Source organism: Aegilops tauschii, chromosome 5 (genome assembly GCF_002575655.3).
Source record: "Aegilops tauschii subsp. strangulata cultivar AL8/78 chromosome 5, Aet v6.0, whole genome shotgun sequence".
NCBI classification, from domain to species: domain Eukaryota; kingdom Viridiplantae; phylum Streptophyta; class Magnoliopsida; order Poales; family Poaceae; genus Aegilops; species Aegilops tauschii.
Window position 1 is genome coordinate 462162635 of NC_053039.3, and position 12405 is coordinate 462175039.

A 12405-nucleotide genomic window follows, 5' to 3' on the forward strand; every position below is an offset into this window, starting at 1 on the left:
AATTCTTTTAGGGATCTAAATGACACGTGCAGTAGCATTGTCCCCCCAAAAAACTATGCAGCAGCAAATTTATAATTTTATTTTATTTTATAAATTCTATTTTCTTCATGGTAATACGTGTCTTATTTATATCAAAAGGATCATAGTACAAGCCACGTACACACCGACCTGACAAAACTGAATAAATAGCGGAACGCTAGCCTTTGCACAAAGTAACAACGGTCAAGAAGTAAAATTACAAACAAGACTGAAAAAAACCTCTGAACTTGACACCAACGTCCATCACCTGCCTCACACCATCATAGCAGCCATCAAAGGAAAAAATTGATGAATCACCTCCATACCCTTTGAGAATACACATCGTACCATACTACTAAGCATACAAAGTATGACAAGCATACAAAGTACAAAGTACACATCGTGTCCCTACGCTGGGAATGCAAGCTGCATGATCACCTCCGTCGTCCTGTGAAAATCCTCGTCCTGGTCCCGATGTTCTAGCTGGCACATCGACGACGCCTCCCGCATGCCGAGCACCATGCCTCGTCCCCGCTTCACCTGTAGCCAGTTGTCACCCGCCGACTTCAGGCCGACGCCGGCGATGCGTTCCTCGTGGAGGCCAATGTTGAAGAACAGCCGTGACTCGCTGTTGTGGGGCGGCACGTCGACAAAGCGGTTCATGTTGAACACCTCCTCGGCGGCGCCTTGCTCCGTGTCGTAGGCGTACACCTTGTGCCGGCTCGTCGCCAGCAGGATCTTCTTCTTCACACTGCACAGCGGGACGATCTCCCGCTCCCCGCTGAGCTCGTCCCGGATCGGCCGGGGCAGGCTGCCCACGTCGACGCGGCAGCGCGCAGACCACGATGGCGACGACGGACTCCACGTGACGAGCAGGAGCACGTCGTCGACGAGATGGTCGTGGACGACGGCGCAGAGGGAGCCGTCGAGGTTGGTGAGGTGCCGGATGCGTGACGCCAGCCGCGGCGGCGTGCGCACCCACCCGAACCGCTCGGCGCCGACGGAGAGCGACAGGATGGGCGCGTCCTGCTGCGGGCCCCTGGCGCTGCCGTCGTCGGCGAGGCTCCGCCGGTGCAGCAGCCAGTAGAGGGATCCGTCGAGGGCCACGGGAGCCCTGCCGTCGACGTGGCACGCGAAGCCGGGCGGCGCGTTGCCGCCGGCGCAGGGCCGCCACTGCCCCACGCCTGATGGCGTCAGGGGGCACACCTCGCACTTCTGCTGCCCGAACATGTTCCTGAAGAGCCTGGCCACCTTGTGTTCCCCGTGCTCGCCGGTGGCCGGGTCGAAGCCGAGGCCGGTGCTGGAGAGCTCCAGAGGAAACCGTTTGACCTGCATCAGCTTTGGAACCGCCGGCGTTATCTCCTCCGCCGGCTCGCACGGCGGCAGGGACACGTGCTCGCCGGTGGAGAGATTGAAGACGTGGTACTCCGACAGCCGGACGTCGAAGAAGAGCGTCAGGCCGCGGCACGGCCTATTCCCGGACAGCACGAGGTGCTCCCCGGCCAGGTCGCCCGCGGTGAGCAGCTCGCGAGCAGCCGCGATGGCGGGCGGCGCGCCCCCGTCCACCGGGATCGGGCACGCGTAGAAGGACGTCGCGAGCGACGCCCCGCACGGTCGGCGAGAAGAAGACGATCTCAGGGTGGCGCGCCGCGGCCGCTCGGGCGGCGTGCGCGGCGACGAAGTGGTCGGAGGTGAGCGCCGCGTTCCACGCCCCGCAGACAGCCCGGAAGCGCACCGCGGCGTCCACCGGCAGCGCGTGAGGATCTCGTCGACGAGCAGCTCTTCGCTCAGCGGCGGCTCGCCGTGCGACGACCTGATCCTGCTGTAACTCACCGCCGAGGTTGCCATCGTTCGCACGGCCGGATCGATTGATCTGGACTGATGATTGATTCGATGTGATGACGAGCGTACGTACTACGTCGATCGGTGGATGCACACGTAGCTCGTCGTTGGCACGTGTGTATATATCTATCTCTATCTCTACGGACGCGGATTTTTGGACATGGTGTCACTCGAGGATGTTATCCTGATCGACGATTGTTGCCATGCGATTCACACTTAATATAGTGCTTAACTGGATAATGTGAAAATACTAGGGAAAGTGAGTGAATATGCTGGAATTTAGTCTATTTTGGGCAGCCCAATAACTATTTCAGAAATTCCTAATAAATCCTAAAGGCCCACTTAGCCCATCTGTGCAAGGCAAGGGATACTACTAAAATTTAGTCCCACATTGCTAGTTTAGTGAGAATTGGACCTCCTTATAAGGGAGGTTCTTTCCCCACTTGTACGAGCATGAGAACAAGAGGGATATCCACGCGCGCTCCTTCTCCGCCGCCCGCCTCGCCATCCGACGACTTCTTCCTCTTTCTATGATTACAGGATGACTGAAGAGCGCTCCGTCATGAGATACAGTCATTTGCTAGAGAACTTGAGCACTTTAGTTGTATGCTACCGGACAAGTTTGTTGCCGGAGGTATCATCACTAAGCTTCCTCCTTCGTGGAGGAACTTTGCTACCTTGCTGAAGCATAAGAGGCAGGAGTTTTCCGTCCCGGATCTCATTGGCACTCTTGATGGTAAAGCAAAAGAAAGGTGCTTGTCATGTGTGTGGGGATCCTGATCATTGGGCTCCTAGTTGCCCTAATCGCTATGACAAGCGTCATCCTGGGAAAGACGGCAAGACCGCTAATGTTGTCATTGGAGACACTGACATGAAGGATGTTGGGTATGGTATATTTCCCATTATTCTTTCAGTATGTCATTCTCCTGACTGGTTGATTGACACGGGTGCTAATGTGCATGTATGTGGTGATATTTCCATGTTTTCGTCTTATCAGACCGCAGGGACTTCAACCGTGCTGATGGGCAACGGTTCAAGTGCTTCTGTTCGTGGTGTTGGCACGGTCGATCTGAAGTTTACTTCGGGAAAGATCGTGCGGCTGAAGAACGTGCATTATGTCCCCTCCGTCAATAAAAATCTTGTTAGCGGATCTCTTCTATGTAGAGATGGCTACAAGCTTGTCTTTGAGTCGAATAAATTTGTAATATCCAAGTATGGAACCTATGTTGGTAAAGGCTATGAGTCAGGAGGCCTGTTTCGTTTATCCTTGTCAAACGTTTGCAATAAAGTTGTTAATCATGTTTGCAACAATAGTGAGTCAAATGTGTGGCATTCACGTCTTTGTCATGTTAACTTTGGTTGCATGTCGCGACTAGCGAAGTTGAACTTAATCCCTAGTTTCACCACTGTCAAGGGATCTAAGTGTCAAGTTTGTGTGCAAGCTAAGCAACCTCGTAAGTCTCACACGACTGCGGAAACGAGAAATCTTGCACCACTAGAGCTCAAACATTCAGATCTATGTGAAATGAATGGTGTTTTGACAAAAGGTGGAAAGAAATATTTCATGACGTTAATTGACGACTCCACTAGATACTGCCGTGTGTATCTTCTGAAATCTAAGGATGAGGCTTTGAATTTTTTCAAGATCTATAAAGCTGAAGTGGAAAACCAACTTGATCGAAAAATCAAGAGGCTTAGGTCCGACCGTGGTGGAGAGTATTTTTCCAATGAATTTGATGCTTTTTGTGCAGAAGATGGTATAATCCATGAGAGGACGCCTCCCTATTCACCTCAGTCAAATGGGGTGGCCGAAAGAAAGAACCATACTCTAACTGATTTGGTTAACGCCATGTTAGACACATCGGGTCTCTCCAAGGCATGGTGGGGGGAGGCGATATTGACAGCATGTCATGTTCTAAACCGAGTTCCCACAAAGAACAAAGAGATAACTCCATTCGAGGAATGGGAGAAGAAAAGGTTAAAACTCTCTTATCTACGAACATGGGGTTGTTTGGCAAAAGTCAATGTTCCAATTCCAAAGAAGCGGAAGCTTGGACCAAAGACTGTGGATTGTGTTTTCCTGGGATATGCTTTTCATAGCATTGGCTATAGATTCTTGGTTGTAAAATCTGATGTACTTGACATGCATGTCGGTACGATCATGGAGTCAAATGATGCGACTTTCTTTGAAGATATCTTTCCCATGAAGGATATGGCTACCTCATCTAATCAGGAGATGCCTAGTTCATCGAATCAGGAACCAGTTACAATTACCGAACCTGCCATTTCGATGGAACACTTTGAAAGTCCTGTGGAGGAGAACAATGAAGTTCCTACTAGGAGCAAGAGACAGAGGACTGCAAAGTCCTTTGGTGATGATTTTCTTGTGTATCTCATAGATGACACTCCCAGTTCTATTTCAGAGGCCTATGCATCTGAAGATGCTGACTACTGGAAGGAAGCGGTTCGTAGCGAGATGGTTTCCATCTTGGCGAATGAAACTTGGGAGATAACTGATCGTCCTTATGGATGCAAACCTATAGGATGTAAATGGGTATTCAAGAAGAAGCTTAGGCCTGATGGTACTATTGAAAAGTACAAGGCTCGGCTCGTGGCTAAGGGTTATACCCAAAAGGAAGGTGAAGACTCCTTTGATACTTACTCACCTATGGCTCGACTGACCACTATTCGAGTTCTACTTTCACTAGATGTCTCGCATGGTCTTCTCGTTCATCAAATGGATGTTAAGACTGCTTTCCTAAATGGAGAGTTGGATGAGGAAATTTATATGGAACAACTAGATGGGTTTGTACTAGATGGTCAGGAAGGAAAAGTGTGCAAGTTGCTGAAGTCTTTGTATGGACTCAAGAAAGCACCCAAACAGTGGCATGAGAAGTTTGAAAGAACTTTAACAGCTGCAGGCTTTGTTGTAAACGAAGCTGACAAATGTGTGTATTATCGCCATGGTGGGGGCGAGGAGTTATCCTTTGCTTGTATGTTGATGACATACTGATTTTCGGAACAAATCTGAATGTTATTAAGGAGGTCAAGAATTTCCTATCTCGCTGTTTTGAGATGAAGGATTTAGGAGTGGCTGATGTCATTCTGAACATCAAGTTGTTGAGAGATGATGATGGTGGGATTACATTGCTTCAATCTCACTATGTGGAAAAGATCTTGAGTCGCTTTGGCTATAGTGACTGCAAGCCCTCTCCAACACCATATGATGCTAGCATGCTGCTTCGAAAGAATCAAAGAATTGCTAGAGATCAATTGAAGTACTCTCAGATTATTGGCTCGCTTATGTACTTAGCCAGTGCTACAGGACCTGACATCTCTTTTGCTGTTAGCAAACTGAGTCGGTTTGTCTCAAAACCAGGAGATGTGCGTTGGAAAGCTCTAGAGAGAGTTTTGCGTTATCTGAAAGGCACTGCGAATTATGGAATTCACTACACCGAGCACCCAAAGGTGCTTGAAGGGTATAGTGACTCAAACTGGATCTCAAATGCTGATGGGATAATGGCCACGAGCGGATATGTATTCACTCATGGAGGTGGCGCTGTTTCTTGGAAGTCTTGCAAGCAGACCATCTTAACGAGGTCAACAATGGAAGCAGAACTCACAGCACTAGATACAGCTACGGTCGAAGCAGATTGGCTTCGTCGGCTCTTGAATGACTTGCCGGTTGTTGAGAAACCTGTACCGGGTGTCCTTATGAACTGCGACAATCAAATTGTGATCACGAAAGTGAGCAGCTCAAAGGATAACATGAAGTCATCAAGACACGTTCAGAGAAGGTTAAAGTCTGTCAGAAAAATGAGAAACTCCGGAGTTATTGCATTGGATTATATCCAAACGTCTAAAAATCTGGCAGATCCTTTTACTAAGGGTCTATCACGTAATGTGATAGATAATGCATCGAGGGAGATGTGTATGAGACCCACAATATGAGTTGTTCACAGTGGTAACCTATTCTTTATGATCGGATATCCCGTGAATTAGATGTGGAAGACAAGCTGTTGGTCAACTGAGAGGAGAGTATCCTTAGTATTAACAATACCACTCCATGAAGATGCATTACTCTCCTAAAACTGCATGGCAGGTTGATGTATATCTTAATGTGTTCTAAGTGGCTCATTTAAGCAGAGATGTTGTCCTGCAGAACATCTTTTGAAGAACACACCTATATGAGTCTGACTGTCAAACGTCGCAATCTATGAGAGTAGGGTTCTCTCTAGTAAACTCATGAAAGGTCTCGGAGTATGACGCATAAGCTCCACCCGCGGGGAAGACCCACGGTAGCCACGTATCGGTCAAGGCTTTATGTGAAGCTAGATTCGCAGAAAACTTGCAGTTCGAGGCCCAGTCCACTGTTCAAGTTGCTTACTAGTGTAGCATAGAGTTCTAGGTGGAAGTTCAACTTAACAGTCTCCACTGCAGTACCGGTATATAAAACAGTGTTTTGGAACCAAAGGCAAACTTCTATGTGCCTCTGGGATCTGGTGGGGGATTGCTGGAATTTAGTCTATTTTGGGCAGCCCAATAACTATTTCAGAAATTCCTAATAAATCCTAGAGGCCCACTTAGCCCATTTGTGCAAGGCAAGGGATACTACTAAAGTTTAGTCCCACATTGCTAGTTTAGTGGGAGTTGGACCTCCTTATAAGGGAGGTTCTTTCCCCACTTGTATGAGCATGAGAACAAGAGGGATATCCACGCGCGCTCCTCCTCCGCCGCCCGCCTCGCCACGCCACGCCTCGTCACGCCGAGCCGATATCTAAATTTTTTCCATGCACTACGGGTATACGAAAGGTCACTCGGGAGCTGACGCTGCACCCTTCGGCTGCTGCCTGTTCGTTTCATCTCCCGTGTTCCCTTCAGCTCCCGGTGCAGCCTCTCGCCTCCTTCTCTTGCGCCTATAATGTTGGGTAACGTAGCAATAATTCAAAATTTTCCTACGTGTCACCAAGATCAATCTAGGAGATGCTAGCAACGAGAGAGAGGGAGTGCATCTTCATACCCTTGAAGATCGCTAAGCGGAAGCGTTACAAGAACACGGTTGATGGAGTCGTACTCGCGGCGATTCAAATCGCGGAAGATCCGATCTAGCGCCGAACGGACAGCGCCTCCGCGTTCAACACACGTACAGCCTGGGGACGTCTCCTACTTGTTGATCCAGCAAGGGGAGAGGAGAAGTTGAGGGAGAACTCCAGCAGCACGACGGCGTGGTGGCAATGGAGCTCGTGGTTCACCGGCAGGGCTTCGCCAAGCACTACGGAGGAGGAGGAGATGTATGAGGAGGAAGGGGCCGCGCCAAGGGAAGGGTATGGCTGCCCTCCCACCCCTCATTATATATAGGGGGAAGGGGAGAGGGGGCCGGCCCCTCTAGATGGATCTAGAGGAGGAGGCGGCGGCCAGGGGAAACCCTAGATGGGTTTGGGCGCCCCCACCCCCTAGGAAACTCCCCCCCCCCCCAAGCCGGGAGGGGCGGCTGCCCTAGGGGTGGCGCCCCCACCTCTCTGGTTACGTGAGAGGGGTTGGGAGGGGCGCACAACCCCTTTGTGGGCTGGTTTGCCCCTTCCCCTTGGCCCATAAAGCCCCCCAACGCTTGCCGGGGCCTCCGAAACCCCTTTCGGACATGCTGGCCATAGCCTGGTACCCCCGGAACAATTCCGGACTCCAATACCCTTCGTCCAATATACCGATCTTCACCTCCGGACCATTCCGGAGCTCCTCGTCATGTCCGGGATCTCATCTGGGACTCCGAACAACCTTCGGTAACCACATACTATTTCCCATAACAACTCTAGCGTCACCGAACCTTAAGTGTGTAGACCCTACGGGTTCGGGAACCATGCAGACATGACCGAGACACCTCTCCGGCCAATAACCAATAGCGGGATCTGGATACCCATATTGGCTCCCACATGTTCCACGATGATCTCATCGGATGAACCACGATGTCGGGGATTCAATCAATCCCGTATACAATTCCCTTTGTCTATCGGTATGTTACTTGCCTGAGATTCGATCGTCGGTATCCCAATACCTCGTTCAATCTCGTTACCGGCAAGTCTCTTTACTCGTTCCGTAACGCATGATCCCGTGGCTAACTCATTAGTCACATTGAGCTCATTATGATGATGCATTACCGAGTGGGCCCAGAGATACCTCTCCGTCATATGGAGTGACAAATCCCAGTCTCTATTCGTGCCAACCCAACAGACACTTTCGGAGATACCTGTAGTGCACCTTTATACCTGTAGTGCACCTTCATTTTCCCGGCCGCCTTTCTTGAAGTTCTTCTTACCCTTGCCTTTCTTGAACTTAGTGGTTTTATTCACCATCAACACTTGATGTTCCTTTTTGATCTCCACCTCCGCTGATTTCAGCATTGAATATACCTCAGGAATGGTCTTTTCCATCCCCTGCATATTGAAGTTCATCACAAAGCTCTTGTAGCTAGGTGGGAGCGACTGAAGGATTCTGTCAATGACCGCGTCATCCGGGAGATTAACTCCCAGCTGAGACAAGCGGTAGTGCAACCCAGACATTTTGAGTATGTGTTCGCTGACGGAACTATTCTCCTCCATCTTACAACTGTAGAACTTGTCGGAGACTTCATATCTCTCGACCCGGGCATGAGCTTGGAAAACCATTTTCAGCTCTTGGAACATCTCATATGCTCCGTGCTGCTCAAAACACTTTTGGAGCCCCGGTTCTAAGCTATAAAGCATGCCGCACTGAACCAGGGAGTAATCATCACTACGTGACTGCCAGGCGTTCAGAACGTCTTGAGTTGCTGGGAAAACAGGTGCATCACCTAGCGGTGCTTCAAGGACATATGCTTTCTTGGCAGCTATGAGGATAATCCTCAGGTTACGGACCCAGTCCGTGTAGTTACTACCATCGTCTTTCAGCTTGGTTTTCTCTAGGAACGCGTTAAAGTTGAGGGCAACATTAGCGTGGGCCATTTGATCTACAAGACATATTGTAAAGGTTTTTAGACTAAGTTCACGATAATGAAGTTCATCTAATCAAATTATTAACGAACTCCCACTCAGACAGACATCCCTCTAGTCATCTAAGTGATACATGATCCGAGTCAACTAGGCCGTGTCCGATCATCACGTGAGACGGACTAGTCATCATCGGTGAACATCTTCATGTTGATCGTATCTGCTATACGACTCATGTTCGACCTTTCGGTCTCTTGTGTTCCGAGGCCATGTCTGTACATGCTAGGCTCGTCAAGTCAACCTAAGTGTATTGCGTGTGTAAATCTGGCTTACACCCGTTGTATGCGAACGTTAGAACCTATCACACCCGATCATCATGTGGTGCTTCGGAACAACGAACCTTGGCAACGGTGCACAGTTAGGGGGAACACTTTCTTGAAATTTTAGCGAGGGATCATCTTATTTATGCTACCGTCGTTCTAAGCAAATAAGATGTAAAACATGGTAAACATCACATGCAATCAAATAGTGACATGATATGGCCAATATCATTTCGCTCCTTTTGATCTCCATCTTCGGGGCGCCATGTTCATCATCGTCACCGGCATGACACCATGATCTCCATCATCGTGTCTTCATGAAGTTGTCTCGCCAACTATTACTTCTACTACTATGGCTAACGGTTAGCAATAAAGTAAAGTAATTACATGACGTTCCAGTTGACACGCAGGTCATAAATAAATTAAGACAACTCCTATGGCTCCTGCCAGTTGTCATACTCATCGACATACAAGTCGTGATTCCTATTACAAGAAGATGATCAATCTCATACATCACATATATCATTCATCACATCCTTCTGGCCATATCACATCACATGACACTTGCTGCAAAAACAAGTTAGACGTCCTCTAATTGTTGTTGCAAACTTTTACGTGGCTGTTGTAGGTTTCTAGCAAGAACGATTCTTACCTACGCCAAAACCACAACGTGATATGTCAATTTCTATTTACCCTTCATAAGGACCCTTTTCATCGAATCCGATCCGACTAAAGTGGGAGAGACAGACACCCGCTAGCCACCTTATGCAACTAGTGCATGTCAGTTGGTGGAACCTGTCTCACGTAAGCGTACGTGTAAGGTCGGTCCGGGCCGCTTCATCCCACGATGCCGCCGAATCAAGATAAGACTAGTAATGGCAAGTAAATTGACAAAATCGACGCCCACAACAACTTGTGTTCTACTCGTGCATAGAAACTACGCATAGACCTAGCTCATGATGCCATTGTTGGGAATCATAGCAGAAATTAAAATTTTCTACGCATCACCAAGATCAATCTATGGAGTTTACTAGCAACGAGAGGGGAGGAGTGCATCTACATACCCTTGTAGATCGCGAGCGAAAGCGTTCAAGAGAACGGGGTTGATGGAGTCGTACTCGTCGTGATCCAAATCACCGATGATCCAAGCGCCGAACGGACGGCACCTCCGCGTTCAACACACGTACGGAGCAGTGACGTCTCCCACGCCTTGATCCAGCAAGGAGGAGGGAGAGGTTGAGGAAGAAGGCTCCAACAGCAGCATGACAGCGTGGTGGTGGTGGAGTGACAGTTCTCCGGCAAGGCTTTGCCAAGCACACGCGGAGGAGGAGAGGTGTTGGGGAGGGGAGGGGCTGCGCCTTGGGAAAGGTATGGCTGCCCTCCCACCCCTCCACTATATATAGGGGCAAGGGAGAGGGGGGCCGGCCCCCTCAGATCCCATCTGGTGGGAGGGGCGGCGGCCAGGGGAAGGTGGCTTGCCCCCCAAGCAAGGGGGGGGCGCCCCCTTTAGGGTTCCCCAAACCCTAGGCGCATGGGCCCTGGGGGGGGGGGGTTGGTGCCCAGCCCACTTAGGGCTGGTTCCCTTCCACCTACAACCCATAAGGCCCTCCGGGGCAGGTGGACCCTCCCGGTGGACCCCCGGAACCCCTTCGGTGGTCCCGGCACAATACCGGCATACCCCCGAACACTTCCGGTGACCGTATGGTGACTTCCCATATATAAATCTTTACCTCCGTACCATTCCGGAACTCCTCGTGACGTCCGGGATCTCATCCGGGACTCCGAACAACATTCGGTAATCACATACAAACCTTCCTTATAACCCTAGCGTCATCGAACCTTAAGTGTGTAGACCCTACGGGTTCGGGAATCATGCAGACATGATGGAGACACCTCTCTAGCCAATAACCAACAGCGGGATCTGGATACCCATGTTGGCTCCCACATGTTCCACAATGATCTCATCGGATGAACCACGATGTCGAGGATTCAAGCAATCCCGTATACAATTCCCTTTGTCAATCGGTACTTTACTTGCCCGAGATTCGATCGTCGGTATCCCAATACCTCGTTCAATCTCGTTACCGGCAAGTCACTTTACTCATTCCGTAATGCATGATCCCGTGACTAACTACTTAGTCACATTGAGCTCATTATGATGATGCAATACCGAGTGGGCCCAGAGATACCTCTCCGTCATACGGAGTGACAAATCCCAGTCTCGATCCGAGCCAACCCAACAGACACTTTCGGAGATACCTGTAGTGCACCTTTATAGCCACCCAGTTACGTTGTGACGTTTGGTACACCCAAAGCATTCCTACGGTATCCGGGAGTTGCACGATCTCATGGTCTAAGGAAATGATACTTGACATTAGAAAAGCTTTAGCAAACGAACTACACGATCTAGTGCTATGCTTAGGATTGGGTCTTGTCCATCACATCATTCTCCTAATGATGTGATCCCGTTATCAATGACATCCAATGTCCATGGTCAGGAAACCGTAACCATCTATTGATCAACGAGCTAGTCAACTAGAGGCTCACTAGGGACATGTTATGGTCTATGTATTCACACATGTAATACGATTTCCGGATAACACAATTAAAGCATGAACAACAGACAATTATCATGAACAAGGAAATATAATAATAACCATTTTATTATTGCCTCTAGGGCATATTTCCAACACGATAGTGGTAATTCGATAAGAGACATCATGGTATGCACCATATCCAATAGGGTGCAGTTATGATGTTCGGACACACCATCACACTATGGTGTTCCAGGCGGTATTAGCTGTGAAACAATTTCCACAATGTCTTAATTGTGTGCCAAACTCGTAACTCAGATATTCATCTCTATGATCATATCACAGACATTTTATCCTCTTGTCACAACGATCTTCAACTTCACTCTGAAATTACTTGAACCTTTCAATAATTCAGACTTGTGTTTCATCAAGTAAATATACCCAGCATCTACTCAAATCATCTGTGAAGTAAGAACATAACGATATCCACTGCGTGCCTCAGCACTCATTGGACTGCACACATCAAAATGTATTACTTCCAACAAGTTGCTTTCTTGTTCCATCTTACTAAAAACGAGGCCTTTCAGTCATCTTGCCCATGTGTTATGATTTGCATGTCTCAAGTGATTCAAAATCAAGTGAGTCCAAACGATCCATCTGTATGGAGTTTCTTCATGCATATCTACCAATAGACATGGTTCGCATGTCTCAATCTTTTCAAAAACGAGTGAG

General features: G+C 48.9%; 1 pseudogene; it reads right to left on the reverse strand.

Annotated features, from left to right (window-relative positions):
- Nucleotides 1-316: 316 nt before the first annotated feature.
- Nucleotides 317-1971, reverse strand: LOC109773238 (uncharacterized; annotated as a pseudogene).
- Between the last annotated feature and the right edge of the window lie 10434 nt (nucleotides 1972-12405).